Source organism: Aphelocoma coerulescens, chromosome 4A (genome assembly GCF_041296385.1).
Source record: "Aphelocoma coerulescens isolate FSJ_1873_10779 chromosome 4A, UR_Acoe_1.0, whole genome shotgun sequence".
NCBI classification, from domain to species: domain Eukaryota; kingdom Metazoa; phylum Chordata; class Aves; order Passeriformes; family Corvidae; genus Aphelocoma; species Aphelocoma coerulescens.
The window spans coordinates 3649647-3673553 of record NC_091018.1 but is presented as its reverse complement, the minus strand read 5'-3'; the positions used below and the strand labels follow the sequence as shown (position 1 = coordinate 3673553).

Below are 23907 nucleotides of genomic sequence, written 5' to 3'. Positions count from 1 at the left end.
ATTTCTAGACATCTAGAATTAGGAAAACAAGTATCTTTTATAGGCTTAATGGATGCCCAAACCTTGGGTGCCATGCTTGGGGAACCCATGATGAGACTGCACCCATGAGAGTGGCAAACTCAGGACATTTCTGATGCCACATGCAACAGAATTACAGACATAGTAGAAGTCTAACAGATATATTGGCAAGAGGGTCAAACAGAGCAATGACTGGATAACATGGATTAATTAAGCTGCACTGAAAATGAGAACTCTCTCCTCTCAGGGTCAGTCCTTCTGCCCTGTGCCTGCTCTGGACTGGTCGTGGAAAAGTTTCCTGTATTTCTTATCCATGGGTAAAAATAATTGTGTGTTCCCTTTGTGCCCTTCAAGTATATTCACTTTACAGTCCCTCAGGAAAAAAACAAGATGTACAATTTCAAACCTGCTGTGAGAAATTAACCCTTTAAGATGGTGCAGTTCTGAAAGTGTTTTTCTGACAGAGTAAAAAAGATGGCAAACTTGTATTAATAATTTTCTCATAAAATCCAAATTACATTCCAAATGGAGACAAGTCATTGCACCTTCACATACCCTGCAAGCTGCACTTACAGCAAACTGAGGGAAGTTTTAAACCTAACTGGAGGCTGTGCATTCTCTGGACAGTTTTCTGGTGTTATGATGATCAATTAATCGTATCGCCCAATACAAAACAGTCCAAATGTTTACTCAAACATATGTGCCACTGAATTGATTAAAATAAAAAATAAGAACAACACTTGGTGAAGAGATCTCAAATATTATACAACTGTCTGAGCAACTGGTATTGTCCAGTCCCCAGTTCCTACAGGATGGCAAACAATATGTGCATCTATTTCTAACGCACCAATTGAACATATGTCTGTCAGAGAGAGATGGAAATAGAATGAGGCTAAGATAATTTAAATAAACAGCTGTCACTTTATGCAAGATTGCCTCTGGTGAGCTTTGATTTGTGTGTGTACAAAAGAGGAAAAGCACAACTCTAGAACTGAACAAAATTACAAAACTGAGACTTTTTAAGTAGGAAGGTCATGGTGCTTGTCTCCCATTTCTCTGCAATCCGCTAACAACAAGAAGTCACAAAAGAAAAACTGATTCATCTGTGTTATTTGCTCCTTCATTATACCACTGGCTGTCAAAGATTTCTCTACCTTGCCTTAGGCCTGCTAAGACTCCTACAGAATGAACCTGTGAAGGGTTTGTTCTTTCAAGAGAGGAAAGAAAGTTTTAAAACCATCTTCTTTTTTAAGGCAAAACAGAGCCAATGAGTTTTCCATTGCTTACACAGACCTTTCTTGAGGGAACACAGTTGCATTCCTGCATTTACATTTTGGGATGTAGATACGATTGTGTAACAGATATGAATTAAACTCACTTTCGTTTTTTGTTCTTGTTGAATGATTCAATTGAAGAAGGGGGCTCAAAATCCTGTCAAGATGGAAAATTTCCACGGCAATGAAGTGTTCTCTTTGAAGATCAGTTTGCCAGAATGAATAAACACAGTTAAACCCCAAGATTTCAAACCCTTTAAGGTCTCAAAGCACAGAAGAGATTCTTGTGGTTTAAGCGTACACATAAGCCTTGATGCGAACATAAATGTCAGAACCTGAAAAATGAATATCAATAATGTAAAAAGGAAGCAGGAGACAAACCCACAGGGAAGCACCACATAGGGATTTTCTCCACTTTGGAATGGAGATGAGAAAATGTGAAAAATTCCAAACTGTCTGACTTTGAAATTTTTTCCCTGGATCTAAACCCTCAGAGCAACTTCTTCCTTTGGAGTTCTGTACAGCTGAGGCAGGAGCTGGTCTTTAGAAGACACTTGTGTTCACGAGTTCTCATTCCATGTTTTTCCTTCCCTGATGCTGCAAGAAGAGCAGGGTGAAGTGTCATAAAACCTCTGGAAATTTTCATAAAACCCCTGCACTATTAAGTAAAACAGAAAGAATTCCAGCATAGGAACATGTGCTTAAGGAACAGTTTGAAACTGAAGTGTCAGAAACATTTTTTATCACCAAGAAAACATACTAAAGAGGAGAGAAAATGGAAGAAAATTTTTATCAGTGATATCTTCTAGTGACAGCTTTAGTTATCAATATTTACACAAGTTTCATGAGGAAAACCCACTACTTTTAGAGCTGTGATATCCCAAAATTCCTGCTTCCGCTAGAAGTTGTAAATATTGACAGCATTATGACTTTTAAATTTGGATAACATTAAAATCAAGAGAATTCACACCAATACTGCTTCCAAACTAGTGAAATACTACTGCTGATAAAACTGACTTCTGTAAGACAAGCCTGAGCTTCAGATTCTGCAGAGATTTTTTTTGTTGTGAACCAAGGAAAACTATCAAAAAATCTATTTGTTCACTTTATTGGATATAGAGTCATAGATTTGCTCCTCATGGGCCTGAATCTCCAGACCCTTCCCTGTCTTTGTTGCACTTCTCAAAGTGAGGGAATTCTTCAATTCCCTCGTGATCTGTTTAATTCACCTGCAATTAGGTGAAATCACCCATTCCTCTAAAACATGATTGAATAGTGATTTTTTGTACTTACTGGAAGTTACCTCAAAGAACTTAAATACGTTTATTTTGCCACTTCCATTTCAATTTCTCTATTTCACCCATATTGCTAAAATAGTCATAAAATAACCGTAAAGAAATCAAACAAACAGAAATAAACTACTAATGCCTGACCCTAATTATCAAGAATTTAATTAGTTTACCAGCAAAAATTACCTTGTTGCTGCAAAACCCAAAAGAATTCCTTAGTGGACTCACACTGCTAAATAAACATTATATTCCTATAAAATAAACTTCAATATTCTGCTGCTATAAAGCCCTAACTTTTAAAGCACCTGTGTGCTGGAAAATTTTGGCAAACTTCTTACACTGAAAATACATTAATTTCTTTCCCTGACATGAAATAGATAATATTGCTACTTTAATGAAAGAAGTAAACCTAGGCAGTAAAGTTTTAAATTGTTAGTAACATGACCTTTTTGAATTCTCTCTTTTAACAGGGTTTGTACCTTTCTGTAAAGCAATTCAGTGCTTCTCTACAGGCGAATTTAGTTTCTAAACCGTTAAAATTTTAATGGTCTCTTGTCTTCAGAGAAAAAAAAGGTGCTGTGTTTAGGGTTTTCTGATAATAAATCTACTACGTGGATGAAAGTAAAATATAAAAGCATTTAAACTCAGCTTTCAAATTCAATTGAGAAACAATTTCTTTCAGAAGCTTCATGAAAGAAGGACACGAGTTACATTAAACATAAACAGGAGGACGGGAATTAATGTAGGATTTTTATAAAGGGCAGGTGCATGTGCAGCTTTACTGTTAGAGTGTACAATTCCATTTCAGTGTAAGCTTCACCTAACTGCACAAAATTTATCCTGATACGGAGCATATAAAGAAAAAAGAAAGTTTTCATCCCAGTTATCTTTCTCTTACACATTTTGATTTCAAAAGGGTCTCTGCTTTGAGCAAACAAATCTGCTCATCCAGGTACTTGATGAAAAATGTTAGAAGCAGAATTCAGCTGCACCTTGGGAGGGGGTGAGCTGCTCTTATTTCTGTCCATTGATAGGGAACGCTCCTGCAAACAGAATCACCCCGGGCAGGAGGAGCTGGACACTCCAGCTGCAAATTCATGACCTTGCTGATGATCACCACTGTAAAATTTCCAATTTAGGCTATCTAAAGTTGTTGAGATCTACAGATCTTTGCCTCTCATGCAAACAGTAACTCCTGTTGGTCTTGTCCTTGCTCCCTCCTAATACAAAGCAAACCTGGAACTCCATGTCTTCTACCCCTTAAAAACTGTTCTTCCTCACCACTGTCAAGAGAGCAAAAAATACATTCACTTGTAAAGTGATTTTTTTTAACTGAATATGGGTTGATTTTGATAGTTAACCTTGTTATTTGATACGATTAATTGTGTTTATATAAATAATCTATTGCTTCTTAATATTTTGAAGGGGGATGTAGGAATTCCTCCTCTTTTCCCAAGAATGTAAAGATAAACAACAAAATTATTGCAACTCTCTGACAGTTAGAGATCTGTTCCTTGACACTGTGCTCCTGGAAGCTGAGACGTGGTCATCTACTGGAAATCCAGATGTTTATTCTTGCCCTGGACAGATAAACATTTTGTACATGATTAAATAGTCCTTGTTAGAGCAGCAATCCTCCCACCTTAGGTTCAGGCTGAAAAGTTAAAGTAACTTGAGCTGGTTTGTATTCCAGCATTGTGATTTTTAAATTAATTTTGAATCAAGTCTATAACTAACTATCAATCAAATCCAACATAAGAGGAGATTGCCCAAGAGTAGATGCTGTGACAGCCCAGATGTATAATTACTAATGTATTTAGAAACACCCTGCAAATCTGTAATAAAGATCAATGGCTTACAGCATAATTTGGCATCTAAAGCACAGAACTCTGATTGTATTGTGTTTGTAAACATGTTTTAAGCTGTTGATAAGGTCTGTCAAACAGAGGAAATTGAAGTCACTGTGGCAAAGATCCCTGAGATAGTTAGCATCCGAAGAGAAAATGATCTGCCAACTTCTCCCAGCCTTGCTGCCATTTGTGACATATGCAGCTGTACAAAACTGGCTTAGGGGAGATCCCTGAACGAGTCAGGGTAGACAGTGCCATTCAAAACAAAAATCCCAGAGGTGAGGGGGTTGGGAGCAGCAGGATAATTCTAGATGTAGGGAAAATACATATTTCCAAAAGCAATAGTTGTTACCTTGTCACGAGGCTGCTGCAATAGCAAATGTCATTGCAGTCATTGAGTCTGGAACTATGACCACAAGTCATTAATTTTAATTTGCTAGCAGTACTTTGATTGTTACACAGCACCAAAGACCTGGAGAAATCCCCAGGTGAGGCACATTTGGAATTACTGAGCAGTGTGGATTCTGCTGTTGGTGACAAATGATCAACACTGGAAATATTTGGATTTTTCAGCAATGAGAGACATTTTCACCTGGGCCCCAAGCCCCAGATATGGAGGGCATCATGTCTGATTAATCCCAGGCAGCAACTACAGCACTCTACCATCATTTACAGAGAAATTTTCCATGGAAGAAAATTTTCCGTACAACCCACGATGGATAATTCTCCCAATGAAATGGAACAGCAAGGCTGAAAAACTGATTTCAAAAGATCCCAATTCCACCTATTTTGTGTTTCATTTTGTGGATACTACATAAATTGATGTTTGCTTAATAATATTTACAAATGGATTTATAGATAACTAGCAAAAAAGAAAAAATCTACAGGAGGATATAATAATAAAGGGAAAATAGGATAACAGGTGTTTGAAAATTGGGAAAATCATCATTCCCCTGAGGAGTGCTAATCATCAGTAAAATAATTGTTTCTATCAGTGGTTTACAGAGGGAATCAGAGATACCATGCATTTATCACACCAAATAAACCACATTTGCTGTAGGTTTGAACCAGATCAGCACACGACAAGAACTTGAGCATATTTTAGAGCAGAACAGTAACACTTTCAAGGCCACCCTGGTGCAACTAGCTAAGTCAAAGGGGTTTTGAGAATACAGAGGGTTTTTTTCTCTGACAAGAGCATGTTTATTCACACTACTTCTTACACAAGAAATTCAAATAAAGGAGCAAACAACCAGCCAGAAATGGAGCCTGGCAGAGCTGTGTCTACATTCACAGTGTTGGTGAGTTTTATTAATTCTCTGGGTTCCTAACTTCAGTATCATTAATCAACAATAATTCATTTCCTAGTCTGTGTCATAAACATTTTTAATAATTTTTTTTTTAATAGATGAAGGGAAGGTAAACATTCTCCCTTTCAAATATGGGATTTTGACACAATCCTGGGTTCCTGCTGACAGAAAAACCCCTAGGTGTCCTTTTCCCATATGTTGCCAGAAACAGACCCTTATTTAGCCAAAAAAACCCTCAAAGCCCTCCAAATTTTTTTTTTTTTTCCACACAGACTTACATAAGAGAAGGAAATAAATCACTCAGTGCACTCTGCCTCACACGGGCAGAGTGCAGAGGGTGCCACAGATCCTGGCTCTTTTGGTTGTCCAGGTGAGTCCCTGACAAACCCACATTCTCCTGTCAGGAGCACAATTCTGGCAGCAAGAGGAGCAGAGCAGCAGGAGCTCTGGGGTCCCCAAGATGTCCCAGCAACGTGGGTGAGGTTGCTCCTTGCTCTGGCAGGAGCAGACAAACAGCAGCTGGTGCCCAGAGCACCAGACACTGATTTTTGGGAAACCACGATGAATTAAATGTAACATTTCTCGTGTTGCTTCACCTGGCCTAGGGACACCCTGGCCACAGGACAGGTTTGCTGAGACAGAATCTGTTCTGTAAGGAGTTTGTAGGTGTGCTGCAAGTCCCATCCATTTAATTCTGTGTTTCCACAGCCTTCCTCACAATGCTATGTGAACACCTATGAAGTCTGCCAGTGGTGAAACTGCCTGCGGTGGAGCTGTCAGGATCACAAAAGAATGCTAAATTAACTGGGGTTTAAAACTGATAGGAGCAGAAAGGTACCTGAAGGTCTATTGCTTTTCACTAATTCCCCTAGATCTTAAGAAACTCATTCTTTGGCATAATTCTCATTCAGTTTGACAGTAACTGACCCTGCAGCTATTCCACCTTTTGAATTCATCAATCAGATTCCTTTTCTTCTCAATGGTTACTAATCCTGTCTCATACTTATTTCCTGTACTACCCAACCCTCCCAGAGTCTAAAAGCTTAGAGACAGGTCATAAACCATCAGGTTCTCTAAGAGGCTGCCTCATTCTTTGCATATTAAGAACCAGCATGGGGAAATGCTCTTCTTGCAACGCAAGGAAAGAGAGGAAAAAACCCTAAACTCAGCATGCAGAATGAGATACCTTCTGACAACTATTCAGCATAGAAAGACCAGGTTATCACATCAGATTCTGTGGCTGGAAATAAAATGTTTGCTGTGTAATCACTGATCTCAATCTGGAATCAGATTTGAAAATATTTATATTTTAAGAAAACAAAATATACTATTTCACAATTCTAGAGTTCTACCAGTTGTCAGCAACAGCTTCTTGTGTTTTGGGGGCCATTTAGTTTTGTTATTCAAAAGCACTAAGCTTTTGAATATATACAATATAATATATATTGAGTATATACAGTATAAATACAATGCTACAACATTGGCAATGCCTTAACAAGAGAAATCCCTTAAAAAGCATCTCCTACTTCTGCATTTTCAATTTCAAGATTATCCCTAAATGACAGGGCTAAAATTCAGGGTTCTGAGATTAGTCTGCATCTATAAATAATGCCAAAGGTTCAATCTCCTACTGATAAAATAGGCTTTTATTTTACTGCATTCAACTAAAAGCAAATTTTTACATAGAGAATAAAATGATTCATCAAAATAAAATTTTGAATCCAGTTTTTCTCACCAACAAGAAATTTATGTTCTTGAGTTGAGAACATCATGTTTTTTAATTGTTAATTATAAGATTCTGCAGCTCTTCTTCTCAAGATTCTTTAGTGTCTGTGCTCTAAGCTTCACCTCTCCCTTTAGTTTTAGTGGAAGACTCCAGTTTCCCTAAGTGCTCTATATTCAGTTGTTCTGTTTCTTTGCACTGTTTTAAATTCTGTATCTGATCTTAATTGACAACACAGGTTAAGGCTGTGGAAGAAGAGAGAAATGTACAATTATATTAAGAAAGGAAAGGAAAACGTAACTGAGAGAACTATAACCAGGTAAAATTTCAAAGGGATGTGTCTTAGGAGAGGTAAAAACAACTGCAGAACAAAATTATATCCATGATATCACTTCTAACAAATCAAATAGAGCAAATGACCTGGGATTCCAGTTAACACAGCTATGCAATTTATCTATCTGATGAGTCTATTTAGGCATACAAGGAGTTTAACAAGTTTTCAGTGTGTGGGAAATGAAAATTGAATACATAGATATTTTCAGTAAAAATGTTCCTTCCCCCCCCCCCCCCCCCCAATTTTAACTGATAAGTCAATCACAGTCCAGATTTTTGATTGTTTTAACACAATGCAGTTGATTAGCATTTTTCAGAAACTCTCCCATTTCCCCACAACACCTTCCTGCTACACCAGCCATAAATTATTTCTGTTATTACTATCTGTGCTGGTTTGGGCTAGAGTTAACTCCCTTCTCAGTAGCTGGTGGGGGGCTGTGTTGTGGATCTGTGCTGGGAACACTGTTTATGACACAGGGATGTTTTCATCACTGGACAGTGACTCTTATGCACTAAATCCATTCCTGTGCCGCATCCCTCACTTTAGTTTCATCCAAAACCCCACAGCTGTTGGAATCAGAGTGCTCTGCACCTTGAGTAGCAGCCCAGATAAGTGGGAAGGATCAGGAGGATCACTCAAAAGGACCCTGCCCATCCCTCTGACAAGCTGACGTACGTGCAGCTGCTTAGTCCATGACATCAGACTGGATTTATCAGGGAATGCAGAAAAGATCAGCTGATATTTCTCTCTCACTCACTCCTGGATCCAGCCCTCCCACACACACCCCAAGGTGCACTCCAGGCTGCTGGATGCAGATGTTCTCCAGCAAGTGAGCTCTACTCTACTCTTGGCAGGAGGTGCCGAGGCTCAGCATCAGTTGGCATTGCTGGAGGTACGAGCACAGGGAAAGGGAACCACTGATTTCCTGACTGAATGTGCTTTTTATTTTGGCACAGATTTGCACATTGCAAGTGTTATTTTGATGCTCATTGTTCTCCAGACTACTCACCAAGTCTCTCTTTACATCTCAGTTCCCCCATGCACCAGGGTGCTGCAAGAGATGATCCCGGTCGGGAGCTCCGAGGTGATGTCAGGCCTTATTTTTATTGCCAGTGATGAGTGCTGAATTTATGTTTGGAGTGGCTGCTCAGGAGGAGCAGGGAGAGGATATAACAATGCAGAGGAGTACCCAGTGCATGCCAAAGTGCAGCTTCATGGGCAAGCTCCTGTCTTTCAGGGAACTGTCAGACACACGTGCAATAAACCACAATTGTGTTCAAAGCTAATGCTAATATGGCTCAGTGGGAGACTGGTTTTAAATGTCACATTTTCAAGCCCTTCTCTAAACTATCTTTCCTAGAAAATACTTCAAGGGAACTGGCATTCTAATGAATTCCTTAGGCCTGATTTTCAGAGCTATTAAGTGCACCTCTGATCACAAGTGCAGTGGGAGATACTGACAGATATTCAGTCTTATCTTACCTAGATAGGCAGGTTGTATACATACTCCATTTGAAATATTCCCACCCAAGTGGGAAGGAAGCAAGACAGATCAGCCTGAATTAGGATGAAGATGGCAGGGTGACAATGCAACTTCTTATCTACCTGAAGCAAGCTACTTCAAAATTATGTGAAAAAAAAAAAATCTTAAAATATGTAAACCTTTGCATAAAACACGGATATATAATACCAATAGATAATAACAGATTAAAAAAATGAGTTTTGGGGATAATGAAAGGACACATTTTACAATTTATATACAGTTGCACATATTTTCAAAGTGTTCTGGTTTTTGGTGGAATATAAAGTCTCTCCTGGAATTCAGAGAACCTGTCTCCTCCTGTACTAGAACAAACAGGTAATTTAGAATAATTTGATCATTTTTGACACATTCCTCCTGGTATTGCCTAGAAAAAGTGTAGACAAATTTAAAATCTTGTTGGCAAAAAGGTATATTCCTTATGGGCTCACCACCTGTTTATTGGTGCCTGGCCAGTCCCTGACCAGCCATCAGCCGTTCCCAGCCAACTCCCCCCAGTTTCTGCATTGGACATGACATTCCATGGCCTGGAATATCCCTTTGGCCAGGCTGGATCGTTGTCCTGGCCAGGCTTCCTCTGGGTTCCTTGTTCACCTTCCCACAGGCAGAGCATGGGAAACTGAAAAGCTGCAACTACAAAGCTAAAACCACTCAGCAACAACTAAAACATCAGTGTCCTACCAGTGTTATCCCCATTCTAAATCAAAAATAAAACATGGTAAGAGATGCTAGGAAGAGAATTAACTCTCTCCCAGCTGCAGCCAGGCCAAGCTGTATCTCTCACTATAATATATTACATCCCTTCTTCTCACAGGTTACTCCTCTTCCTCTCCCTTTGGCCATTTGGCAGCTGCAGCAGAGGGAAAGTTTTGTGCAAAGAAAAATACCTGGTGCTTTGCACTGGGAAAGAAGGCAATGCATCAGCCTGGGATGGAAAAAGGGAGCTTCATAGTGGAGGAGCAGCAACTGAGAGCCCCCGGCCCCAAGTGCTCTGATTTTCCTTTAAGTGGAGTTTGATGAAACAGAAATCCTGCTCAGAGCTGTTCATCACAGCTGGAGAGAACAATTAAACATGAGCCTCCTAGATGTTTAGTCAACAGGGAGCTGTCTGTCTAACATGGCTCTAACTGAGAAATATGAGATCTCAGAGCCCTAAATACAGATCTATTCAGGATATGGAACACCAGGACAGTCTGACATTTGATGAAGACAGAACCTATAAAAGTTCATCATTTAAATGAAGATCTGGACATTTAAAGACAATAACTAACTTATCTGAAGGTCTAAAAGTTATCTAAATAGGAGAGATACAGGTGTTGTGTGTGTCCTATCCCTCCCCCATCCCTCAGTATCTCCTACAGAAAAAACAAGAGATACGAATCAGGGACACAATGACAATTAGCCTCCTAATTAAAGAATAAGCAAAAGGCTAGGCTGTAAAGCAAGTTATTCCTGGTAGGATATTCCCAGTTGTTCCTCAGTCTAAATAAGACTGTTTTCTCCTCAAATGTCACAGCATATTAAGTGCCAGGAGAGAATTATTTCAGCATATGATGAACAAAACAACACAACCCCAAGGAATGAAGTCACAAAGCTGTCCATGAAGTGAATTGCAGCTCGAATTCCAGATAATTAGGAGTCGAGACTCCTACAGTATGAATCCTGCTGCAGAGGCAAACCCCACGATGTTTAATACCTTTCTCATTTGTTTTCGCATACTCAAACTATTGGCAAGTGAAGGTCAAACAACTTCTCCAAGTATCCTCAGCAATGTAAGAAAACTGGGCACCTCCAAAACTTTGCAGTCCAGGTTTGCAGGATCAGGATTTCTCTGAGCACAGCCCCATCTATACAGGGGAAAGGAAGGCCAAGGGAGAGCCAACACTTCTGGTGCTGCCCATCCTTGTGTTTTTCTTTTCCTGATGCAAAACCATTCCCAGGCCTTGCTCTGACAACACTCAGCTGTTTATCTCCACAGCCTTTCATCTCGATGGTTCTGTGCTTCAGGATGTCCATGTGAGCACAAGTCACAGACCCTGGCTCCTGTCAAACCCTGCTGAGCTGCTCTGTACCTGCACCAGGGCTTCCAACTGCAGCTTCTAAACCCACCCACCAGTTTTGCAAAGAGTCATTCCTGCATGGTTTGAAATGATCTTTAGCATGCTGATGTTCAATATTCACATTATTGCTGCACAGGAGCTTATGAAAACTATTAGTTATGATGCTTAACTTCTGTGTGAGAAGAAATTAACATTCCCTTTAGGAGGAGTGAATGGGCCATAGAGCTACTAAAGGCCTGACTATAACATTTTCTATATGTTTATTGATCTAAGGCCAACAAACTACAACTCACTTGACATGCCAGGGTTTATTTATTTATTTAATAGCACGCTTGTGTCACAATTATTTCCACAATGTATTTTCAGACATGCTAATCCCTTCATGATCATGGTTAATCATGACATGGCTAAGTCCTCAAGTAGTCCAAGCAACAGATAAAGTTACTTTAGATGACAAATTAGGAACAAAAGTCCTCTCTTTAAATGCACCAAAATAGACCACAAGCACATTTGTTTCTCTCACTGATCATTAATTCAGACTAAATATAATATGAATGCTAATTAAAATTTTGTTGGTCTTCACTGCTTTCTGACAGCAAAACCACAGAGCCAATGGTTGCACTGAACTAATTTCACTGACAAATGCTTGGCATCACAGTCTGTTGAAACTTCAGATTTAGTGAAAAACTAACAGTATTTTGATCAATTCTGAAATATGCCCAAATACTTAATTTTTCAAAGCATCTGTTACACACAACTCTTCAAACACTAAATATTTCAATGCCTTTTGTTCTTCTGTTGAAAAACTCCAATTTATAATATTCAAAATCTCACCCAACATCCAGAGAAATATAGAAGACAGAAGTGAAAATTATTCTGCTAGATTATCCTTAAAACTAAAGACACCAAAATGCCTACTTATCTTTTACTACAGTTTTACTTATCTGAGGTAAAAGAGAGGGAATTATTGATTATTATTTATATACAAACAGGAAATTATGAAGTTAGTTAATTGCATCCTCATTTCACTGTTTCGGATCTACACTGCCAGCTCCCAGGCAGAAGTCTGAGGGAGCCAATATTGTGATTTTTGGCAGAAAATGAACAGGTGTGTTTTTGCATGTGGGCCTAGCCAAGAGGCAGGGGCTCGTGGGTGGCCCATGGCAAGAGCCAAGGCCCGGGGAGTGGACACCACCCTTGCAGTTTTGGTGTCTGTCCCAGGATGCAGCGGCCTCGACACCGTGGCCAGTCCCAAGGCTGCACACGGGAGTTCTGAGCAGGAGGCTCAGCTTTCCCTCCAAAGAGAAGCTACAGCAACTTTTGAAGTTCTAAGGACGGCACCAACCCGTGTCTCTCACATCACTTTAAACGTGCTTTGCTGAAGATAACACAAGAAAGCCTCCTGGGGCTGTGTAGTCTCCTGTGGGATTATTATTCAGCAGCAAATGCTTGCTTGGATCCTACTGTGCTCTATTCTAAATCAGTACAAGTATCTGCTAGCTGACACCTCCTGAAAACTGACTGCATTTTAGGGGACAGTCTGGGCTGTAAATTATTTATCCTGACTTACACTGCTTGCCTTTCTATGCTCAGAAAGAGCTAGAATGGCCAGACCCTCATGACTTGTTGCATGACTGGATTTAAGATTATCTCAGTGTCTTGGCTTCATATCTATTATCTTTTTCTCTAGTCAGAAGTATTTCAAAGAAAAAAAGAAAAAGGATTTTCAATTTTAAAGAAAGTATTTCCTTTATGTATTAATAACACCTTAGTAAAATTATATTTTCTATGCAGGTTTCACCTTATTCACAAGAATAAACAAGTTTTTAAAAATTTAAAAAAATAATTAATTTCTAAATTATTTTTTCCGTTCCTGCTTATATTGATTAAATCCCAGAGTATTGTGATAACTTAGAAATAAAAGAAGCATTTCTGATCTTACTAAACCTCCAAACAATTGTACATGTCCTCTGTGGCCAACCATTATAAAAACTCTTTTTGTTTTTTGAATTGGCTTCTGGTTTTTGGTAGGTTATTTGTTTTGTTGTTGTTGTTTTTTCAGGGTTTTTTTTTCTCTTTTTTTGGAATTATTTTTGGTTGGTTGGTTTTGGGGTTTTTAACCTTTTTTTTTTGTTTGGTTGGGGTTTTTTTGGGTTTCTTTTTGGTTTTGTTTGTTTGTTTTGTGGGTTTTTTTTTTCATTTTGTTGGTTTGGTTTTGGTTTATTTGTTTTTTTTTTGTTGGTTTGGTTTTTTTTTTTTTGTTGGTTTGGGGTTTTGTTTGGTTTTCTTTGGCTTTTTTTGTTTGTTTTTTTGGTGTTTTGTTTTTTCTTTGGTTTTGTTTGTTTGTTTTTTTAGTTAAGTTTTGAGACAACCAAATAGACAGAGTTCAGTGAACAACTGAGGTCGCTGCTGAGCCTTTGGCTCCTTTTCAGTGCCACATTATCCTGGTACTTGGTTTGGTGTTTGATTCCAACCTCCCAGGTCCTCAGCCTTTCCTCCAGTCCCTTCAGCATCTCCACAGCCTCCTCTGGCCCCACTCCAGGAGCTCCCTGACCCTCCTGTCCTGAGGACCCAGCGCTGGACACAGCACCCCAGAGGTGCCTCCCAGGCTGGGCACAGGGGCAGGATCCCTCCCTGACCTGCTGCCAATCCTCTCCCTAAGTCTGATACCATTAAATCTCCATCAGGCAGAAAAATCTCAAATAACTCCCTCTCCACCAGGCATTTTGATAAGTTAGCACAGCAGTCCATAAACATGTTTCATATTAGTAAAACAAATTCCTGTTTGCAGCCAAACGTGGCAGCGCATCAGCGCATATTGCTGCGAGATGGCCTTTACCAAGGCAATAATAAATCACAAACACCCTTAATAGGATAATACTACCATGAATGTGGAAAGAAAAAAGCATCTGTAACCCACAGATTAAAAAAGGCAGCATATTTAATATAAAACAATGTAATGTAATGCCAACAGGAGACGAGAAGATTACAAATTTCTTCAATTAGTCATACAGCCAAACCATGAATACAAATACTCACTATCAGCACTCTGATACAGAAAGCACACCAGAAAATAGGTCAAAATATAGCATATCAGGACTGCTCAAACAAATGACAGTCATGTGAAGATAATGTTTTGGTTTTGGTTTTTACTTTTTAATATACTATCAGATGTTGAGTTCTGGCTGTATTTATCAAATATCTTTGCTATTCATTACATCCCTTTAAGGATTAGGCTGTCATGAGCTTGATTCTTCTAAGACACCTAAAAGGTTACCCCCCATTTGCCTTTTTGTTTGGGGGTGGGGAAAGAATAAGATAAGACATCTCATAAACTACCTGGATAGAAAGACCCTTCAGGAGAAAAATAGTTTCATTTAATTGTTAGACTCTGATTGGCAACTAAAAAAAATAAAAATATCTCTCTATATCTATCTATTTATCTCATAGTCTGAGCATCATCTTACCTAAGGAAACACTCTCTTTTTCCAATCTGACCCATTACTTCATGTCCCTTGGGTTTCCATACCATGCAGTGGCCAAGTGTAGGAAGTTCCAAGGGTAAATGTGTTTGATTTAGTGAACTCACTGATTGGGACCAGCTTTTTGATCCATCTAATTGACCTCCAGCTTTGTGTCATGGCTGCTCACTCTACTTTCAGGGATCATGAATTTCCTGTGCTTTAAGGCTCATGAAGAAGTACAATCCTGTGAATCAAAAACTGTCAAACATTCTTACCAAAACTGTTCACTGACATAAATCAAAAGGGAAAGATCAACTCCAGACCATCAAAGACTGAAGTACCACCCCATGAAAGCAAACCCAGTGAGCTCCTGCCAGCTACAGCATCTTTCAATTTGTCCTGCTCTCGCACCAAAGAGCTCAGGAACAATATTCAAGATGCAAAGTGCATGCAAGGGAGTGATTCTGACTGCAAACTACACCTCTGCAAAGGGAACTTCAGCCCACACCATCTATTCTCTATCGCAAACTAAACCATCAGTAATTTTTAAAAATACTCAGGCACCAGCAGCTTGAACCCCAGCTGGTATTTTAGTGACAACTGATAATTATAAACCTCTGCCTTTCTGTCAGAAGGGCTTGAAGGACTTTGCTGTACCAACAGAGCAGCACCTGCCTGCTCAGGGGGCAGCTTTGGCACTCCTGAAACCAATAATTCAACAATTTTTCACCCTCACTCTTCTCAGCAGTTGCTGCTAATGAAAATGATAACCAAGAGACCTATGCAAAGTTACAATGAGGAACCAGGATAACAGTAAAAATTTCAATATTCAAGCTGTGTAAGATCATTTTGATTCAATTCATTTGCAGATTATTTTAGAATAAAAAAATAAATAAAAAGAAGAAAGCTTGTGGCTTAAAATTCATTGTGCACCAAAAGTTTCAGCAGTTACCTTGTGGCATAGCTATGGAACTAAGGGGAGGTCACAATCAATGTTTTTAAATTTTACCTCAATACTACCAACATTCATTCTTGGTACTTATGCTTCAAAACATCATGTCTTTAAAATCCTTGTTTTATACATTTTCATTTAAGTCAGCCCAGGTAAGAAAGAAAACATTAAACACAGATCTTTAAAAAGGAGCTTTCCTTCAGTCCAAGACCCTGCATTTTAATGCAGGCTGTTTTTGTCTACTGTACAATCAATCTAATTTATATAAACTTTTACTTCTTCAGTTTAACAGATCATTTTCCACCCATAACCTTCAGTTGTATTTCCAAAAATCAGATAAATAATATCTCTGTCTTTACTTAAAAATGCTTTAATTAATACTTAAAAAAACTTTCTTATCCAAGAAATGTAACATCAACTGGACACATTATTTTTGTAAACCCATCAATTTTATGCTTTTTCTCATTTATGCATTTGCATTATGTATTTCCATCTTTCAGTTGTTAGTACTCGAATTTGATATGCAATTAACAATTTCATAGTCAAATCTCTCTGGATTTGGGAAATACTTAGAATTTTATGTGATAAATTTTCCGAGCCCCTGAGCAGTGGTTCTGCATTACAGGTGTTGGTATTTTTCTCTGTCATACCAACCAGCCAATTTGTCCAGTATTCAAAATCACAAGCAGTACTGAAAATTGGAATTTTTCCTGTTTAATCTTTTTACATGTAGTACTGTTTTCTCCAAATACCTCCAAGACAGTCTGATGATTAGCACACATCAAATGCATTGCTGACTATTACCAAAAATAGGGCTCCTTTCAACATGCTGAAGGCAACTGTTGCTGACAGAAATTAAGTAGCTGTTTTAATCTTTGTGATATCTTCCATATTTCAAGAGCTACAGCCCAGTGGAGTTTTTAGTTGCCCTTTTCCAATCTTTCCGCCACCCACCCCAATTCCTATTTATGCCTGATTATAGAGATGCTTCATACTCAGTCCTGATCTAAAGCCCTTAAAAGAAATTCTCTTAATTTAGTCTTTTTTTTTTTAACTGATTAATTTGAAATATCATAACATGTGATTTAGAAATGTCTGGGAAGAAACACTATTTATAGATGTTATCCCTAATAACGCTCTGAAGTGCTGCTTTTCGTCTTTGGTTCTTGCAGTTCTTCAGCTGTGAAAAATTTCTTTCTCTAAAATATTATAGAGCCTCAGAAGTGTAAGTGCAGAATAAAAGGCAGACACTACTCTCAATTTCCAGACACTTTACCCTGGAATGCTGCAGTTACAGGACTCACACACAACATGATTCACTCTGTGCTCCAGGAAGAAAATGGAAGTGACTTGAGGTAGATCAGAATTAGTGATTCTCTAAAGAATTTTCTCTACCCTCTCCTTTGAGAAAAGGTTTATTTTAGTAAAGGCTGAAGCTCACTTGGAAGAATAGGAGCAGCTTTTTCCTCTGAAGGAGCTCATCCCCCAGCTAAACAGCAACACAAATCCATCGTGACTGCTATGAATTGCTTCTCAGCATTGATTCACTGGCTGCTGACCATTTTATAAAGTGGGCAGCCTGAATTCTGCAGACCAGATTGGGAGCAAAAGTGTTCTTAACGGAGGATTAATATTGACATGGATTTCTGCCATAATAACAAAAGCAGGGGAACACACTTAGTTCATATAAATGATCACTTCATTATCCAAATTTGTGTCTTCCGATATTTCCTCAGAAAATGCTGCACAATGGCCTCCGAGTTCCTGAAGAACTCTATTTGTTCTTTTATTGAAATGTTGCCATCAGAAAGCATCGTTTGTTCCCATCCATAATTCAGAGCTTCCTTCAGAAAAGGCAGGAGCTGACTGTTCAAATATATTGAAACTATCATAGCCTGCAGCACCTGCTGCAATGCATTATTGATACTCAGCAGTGGCACTGACGCATTTCTGGGAGCATCTGCTTTCCTCTGGATGGGACAGCTCCAAAAGGAAATACATTTCCTGTGGACTTCCTTTTTCTGATACTTTCCCAAGATCTTCAAAAGAGCGACCTCTGGACAGTTCTAAGTTAGAGCATCTTAAGGAAGCCTCTACACTTTCTTTTGCTAACACTATTTTGTAATTTTTTTTTTCCCCCTACAACCCATCTTTTCCTTCACTCTGCAGGGAAATGGAGCTGATTTAGAGGGAGGAAGGAAAGCTGGCAGATTTGTGCCCTCACTTGGTGCACTCAGGGCCCTGGCAAAGCTCCTCTAATTCCATGATTAGACACTACTTATGGTAAGGTTTCTATCAGCCCTATCCAGCCTCTCTGAGATCAGCACAGTTTGTCACAGCCTGGTGCTGAAATTCCAGGGTTGCAGGTTCAGTCCCCATAAGGCCCACCCAATAAACACTGGGACTTGATGGTCTTTTTGGGTCCTCTCCAGCTCAGAATCTTCTGTGATTCTCTGAGGCCTGGCCTAGTGTCCCCTGTTTTGGAAGTGGTCAGTCAAAAAAGTGCTTTATTTTGGGACAAAAAGGACTTTTCCTTCTGGCTAAATAAGAATCCAGCATGATTTTCCTCACAAGATAAAGCTCAGCTCTTTGCTGATTGAGAACTGCCTACCCTGTTCAAAAGCAGTTCAGGTTCCTGACAAAAGATGAAGTGCAGGGCTGGATCTCATCAAGACTTCATCCAAAGGAATTTTGCTGGCAACCTTCAGTCCTTTAGATTATATCACTTCTGACATCAACATCACAACAGAAATAGGCAGGAGTAGAAATGGAGAGGAATGAATCTACAATATGTAATTTATTGCTGCAATCTTCAGATCCCAAGTGAGTTAATTTTAAAAAGCTGTCAGGTAATTATTTTGTGCTTTGGGTTTTTTCCTTCTTGACTGGAACAATGAATCATTAAATAAGTGAGAGCTGAAGACACCATGCTGAGGAGAACCGTCTAGCATCAGTAAGCAGAGAAAAATCTGATTCTGATAGCAGCCTCATCAGTTACTACATAATTTAAATGGAAGTTGGATAATCCTAAAGGCTTTTAGAATCTCATCTAAGCAGTGCTATTACTCATTCTCAAAACATTTTATTGCAAGAAGACCTCTTTTTATGCTCTCAGATAAATTTAACAGGATCCCTGTAATTTTATTTTTATGTAAATATGTACACCCCATATATAATAAAATGGTTTACTGCTGAGCATTTAAAGCACAGGCTTCTACAGTTCTTTTTACATGGAATATGAGCCCTCAAATAAAACCTAGACCCATGCACTACTTTTAGTTTGGACAGATCCACTTCTCTCTCCTGCTTCCTAATCAAGCAATAATTACCATTTACAAAATTCATACTGTGTGACCTATCAGCTTTCTGATTAAAGTACATCCAATCACTTGACAAGTAAATCTAATTCTGCAATATTCTCCCAAGCTTTCCATTTCTATGGAAAGGCATGACGTCTCAACCACGTGAAACCAAATACAGCCAGAAAGAATTCTGATTCTTTTTCAATAAGTACCACACAAGAGTTTGCAATGAGCAGTTATGGTGCAGAATTTTGTGGCCTTAGGACATCCATGGCACAGAGATACTGGGCCAGTTCAGGGTAAAAAAAATCTGCTGAAGGTAGCACCGTAAGAGAGATCTCTAAATAAAGGTGAAGAGTAGTCTACCAGTTCCTGAGGTACTCAGGAAATCCTCAATTGGTCATTTAATCCCTTTAGTTCCTGCCATTGTGGTGCTGCCAGGCAAACCTGGTGCCAGCAATCTGGTCAATGGCCACAAACCAGATGCTTGGAATAAATGAGCAGAAGAGAACCTGTGGATAAAGCATCCTTCCAGACCCAGCCTTGCACAAAATAAAAGTAATTTTGTTAAATTTCTCCATTTATATTTTCTAAACCCATTCTTGTTCAGAAATATCCACAGAAGCACCTTCACATCTAATTATTGTTATGTGTATGTTTCCTGCTCGTTTCCATAAAACTGCTCATTATTTTTCATTAGCGAATGGAACCAGAAACAAATTTAAAGCAGAGAGTTCACTTGTCTCCTAAAAGTTGGCAGTACAAAATGAAGCAACCTCTCTATGTGTGTTAATCATTTATCTCAGGGCATTATGCCACATGATTGGAGAATAGTCATAATCTCAGCATTCTTTAGCTACAGCACGTGTATCTTCATCCATAGCAAAATAATTATGAAGAAAGATTAAGTACTCAAATTACCTTTTTTCCCCCCTCCATTACTCTATCTCCAACCTCTCTCTCTTTTTTTTTAATATTGTTAGAGTTGCATATGGGGTATATAATTTTTATCTGGTATTTAAATGTATTTGTAGTATCAGTTTTCATTTATTTGTTTTTATGATTAGGGAGTTATTTCACCAGCCTGTTTTCTTTCCATTTTCTAGTCAAACAGCAGCTTTTATAAGACAGTATTCTAAATGGAAAAAAATCAGTACAATACATCACTCATCTCAGGGAGACAGAAAGAGAATATGGGGCTTACATCACAAGAGAAAGGAATATTTTTATTTTCCTTTTCCGACAACAGACTTTCAAATGAGTAAGTTTCATTCAGCTGCCTGTTGTGAAATTCCCTGGCCATTTTCTCTAATGCCCTGTAATCCACTTTGTGCATAACATCTGGAATCCCAGAATGGCAAACACGGAGCCTTGCAAGCGTAGGAAAACCTGAGAGATCAAAGTGCTCCTCGTGCAGATCCTCCCATGAAACGTGGGCAGCACCAACACAGCAGCGCGTGCGTGTCAGGATTGAACAACACAATCAAAGAAACAAGGAACTCTGTTTGAGAGATGGGAGTTTAAAACCCTCCTCTGGTCACCCCTGAGGAGCCCATCAACCCAGCAGCCAAGCAAAGAATATTTTGGGGGTTTTTGATTACATATTTATATGTATTACTAATCATCTCTAGGGTTATTTTTAACTTTTGCAGGACTGTTTCAAAACTCATTAGTTCAGTGGTCAGATTCCAGCCCAACAAGTCCTAAATGATACCATGAAAGAACTGTGAAAGTTTTGGGAAGGGAAATGTGTGTCTGAGGACCTTTTAAATGGCTCTGGAAGAAAGAAAAGAGAAAAGAAACAGAATTCCAGCCCTGAACTGCAACTCTGTGATGTTCTAATTATCCAGAGTTATCCTGGTTTTGCCATTGATGGCTTTTTGAACAATACATATCACACAAATCATGTATGCTTGGTCACCCACGACTTCTAAAATATGAATTATTAAATCTGAAATTGCCAGAAAATCTTCCTCCCCTTGCAGTCTCTGCAATCTCTTATTCCTTCAGTTTAAAGTAATTGTTATTTTCCCTGCAGTTCTTTTTCACAACTGATTTGCAGATGGGCTGACTGTAGTTTGAGGAGCTACACTACACTAGAAAACAAAGTATTTTTGGAAGAGTTTCTATGCAAATCTATAAAACCTAGAAAGAAAACAAACACAAAAAACCCAACAACCCCCTCTCCAACTATTTTCTATGATAAAGACATCTGTGCCAGAGCAATCTCTGCACAAGCAAGCAACTAAGTAAGCCCTGCCCTGCAAACCTCTAAACCTCTGCTATCTCCAGGAGCAGTGACAGCAACACAAGACAGCAATATCTGTACTTAATTCCACCTTCCTGCTTCAGGCTACACAGACAACAGGTAGTCCCCAGGTTCCTATTTATGTTTTCCTTAGGAACTGACAACCATTAATAATTCATTCCCTAAATCATATTTGGGTGTCACCATGAGTGATGTCACCTTCAGAAGCACAACGGTGAGCGACTTCCATCCCATCCTTGGCAAGGCCTCATTCTGTCTTGGTTTGCACTCGTGATGAGCTGTCAAACCCAATTTCCTGCCAGCTCCTTGTCAGAGCTGTGCTTGATGTCAGATATCAAACAACGCCCTTGACGCCTTTCCCTTCGCGCTCCCTCCGCCTTCCGGGGCTGCGAGGGAGAGGGTGACATTTGTGGGTCTGCATCAAACAAAGAGAGCTAATCCACCAACTGCTTTTTAAACAATCTGTTTACAAACGAATCCCAAATGATTAAGTCCTAAATAAATCTGCAAACAGCAGAAATTTCTGCTCTTTCTGCCCTTGGACTGCTTTCCGTCTACTTTCCTGGTAATCAGCGGCGGTTTTGTTCTGATTATAAGTTATCAAATGCGATCATTTTGCATATAAATTCCTCTCTACTTTTAAATTTAAATATACTTTAAATGGTGTAGTCAGTGAAGCAGACTCCTACATTTGCCATCAGTACTGCTGACAAAAAACCTCTTTTAGAATAGCAGTCTGACATATTTTCTAGAAAGTGAAAGTACACTTTATGAAAAGTGCACTTTTCCATGAATTATGACAACATCCTTATAATACTCCAACTAATTCCATCCTCTCTGAAGCATGACCAAGACATACCATTAAAAAAACCCCAGCAGCCCTACCTTATAGTCAAGATGCCCAAGGGGACATATTAATCCTACAAACAAAAGCACCCTGTGTCTGTGAAACACTCTTTTCAGCCCACTCTTGTGAGGTACAGACCTGCCTAAGGAAGTTCCCATAGAAAAATGGGATATACACAACTCACCTGTGCCCTGCAAAGCTCTGTGTCCACTGTTTCCAGATTTCTTTTGTTCCATTTTCCAGGATATAAATTGTTATTGTGTTGTTTCTGCATTTACCTAAGCTTTTATAAGAATCTAGGAAAAGATGCTAAAAATCCCCAAGAAAACACTAAACCATGTTATTTTGTGCACTCTCCATTAATGTTACTTAAGATTAGCGAAAGAAGTTGAGATGCATTAATTTTTAAGTGTATTTAGGGATTTTTTAAAATCAAATTAGTGAATCCATTTCTCCTACCATTGATTTACAAAAAGAACAAAAAATCAAGTAAAAAGCTTTTCAAATTTCCCATAATTAGCTGAAAACACCAGCTTCATAGTAAATGTATATTTAGGAATGAAACAGGAGTAGAGGCAAAGGTCTCCAAAATGTACAAGAATTCTTAATTTCAGAGCCATTAAAAATTTTTCTGTTGAAGGTTTGATCCCTTTGGCTCCCTCTGCTCCATGACCTCGTGGTAACTATAAAAATGCAGCAGCACACTCCTCCCTCACTGCACCCACCCCAAGGCCAGGCTGCACTTGCACAGAAGAGCTCCCAAAGAACCAACCCAAGACCAGCAGGAGAGAGAACAGTTGTTTGGGATAATGGAGCAGGAACAATGATGTGAGCACACATCTCCCTGCAACTGCAGCAGGAGAGCTCTGCCAGAGATGGGCTGTGATGGGAACTTTGTTCTGGCCCCAAGACTCGTGTTCTCCTTTTATTTGCATCTACATAGGTGAAGGGACTTTGATGTCTACAAGAAAGTTCTGAGAGGGCAAGACTGTTTTAAATAGGGAGGGGAAGAAGTGAGTCAGCCCTGACCCTACGACTCCTCTGTGCAGAGCTGATCCCTCAACAGGCAGTAAAACAGCCACTGATTAAAAAAGAAGAGCATTATAAAAGACAGTGCAAAAAGGAAAGAATGAGGACTCAATGGCTTTAGGTGCAGATCTTTCTCGATTCTGATGGCTGGAACAAAGGAGGTATGACCAGAAATTTCACTCACAGAGGACTCCTTTGTAACATATTGCAGCACTGGAACTGCCCAAATGTCTCGACAGCATTGTACTGGCACAGATTTGACAGCACAGAGCAGACTCACAACTTTACTTCCAGGGAAGCTGTGGCAACTCACACTGGCTGAGAACTCAGCCCAATTTTAGAAGACTTTCAATGAATCACTTCTAATACAGTGCAGATGTAGCAGATGTATCTCTGCAGGATTTCAGACCAGACTTTGGGTATAGAGAATTAGTTACATTTCATAATGACATTATTTCCAGATGTCTGAAAGAGATCAGAAGAAAACTAACATCTGTTGAGGGACCAAAAATACTGTGTACTTTTAAATATGCAGCAAGAAAGATATCAAGTTTCAGAAAAGGAAACAATTCCTAGGAAAGCTCTGGTAATAAAATACACAAGATTGTCAAGAAAATGTTTCTAGCACAAATTTGTTCCACACTTG

The 23907-nt window shown here is 39.1% G+C and overlaps 1 long non-coding RNA gene across 2 annotated transcripts in view; it reads right to left on the bottom strand.

Moving 5' to 3' along the window:
* LOC138110310 (uncharacterized) overlaps window positions 1-23907 on the bottom strand; it is a 100485-nt gene that overhangs the window by 20804 nt on the left and 55774 nt on the right. The window contains exons 3-4 of one of the 2 annotated variants that reach the window (XR_011150878.1): window positions 8808-8941; window positions 7392-7709 (exon numbers count right to left, since the gene is read on the bottom strand). This is a non-coding gene — a long non-coding RNA (uncharacterized lncRNA). Of the gene's footprint in view, window positions 1-7391; window positions 7710-8807; window positions 8942-23907 lie in introns of those variants that run through there. The other variant, XR_011150877.1, reaches the window with a different exon arrangement.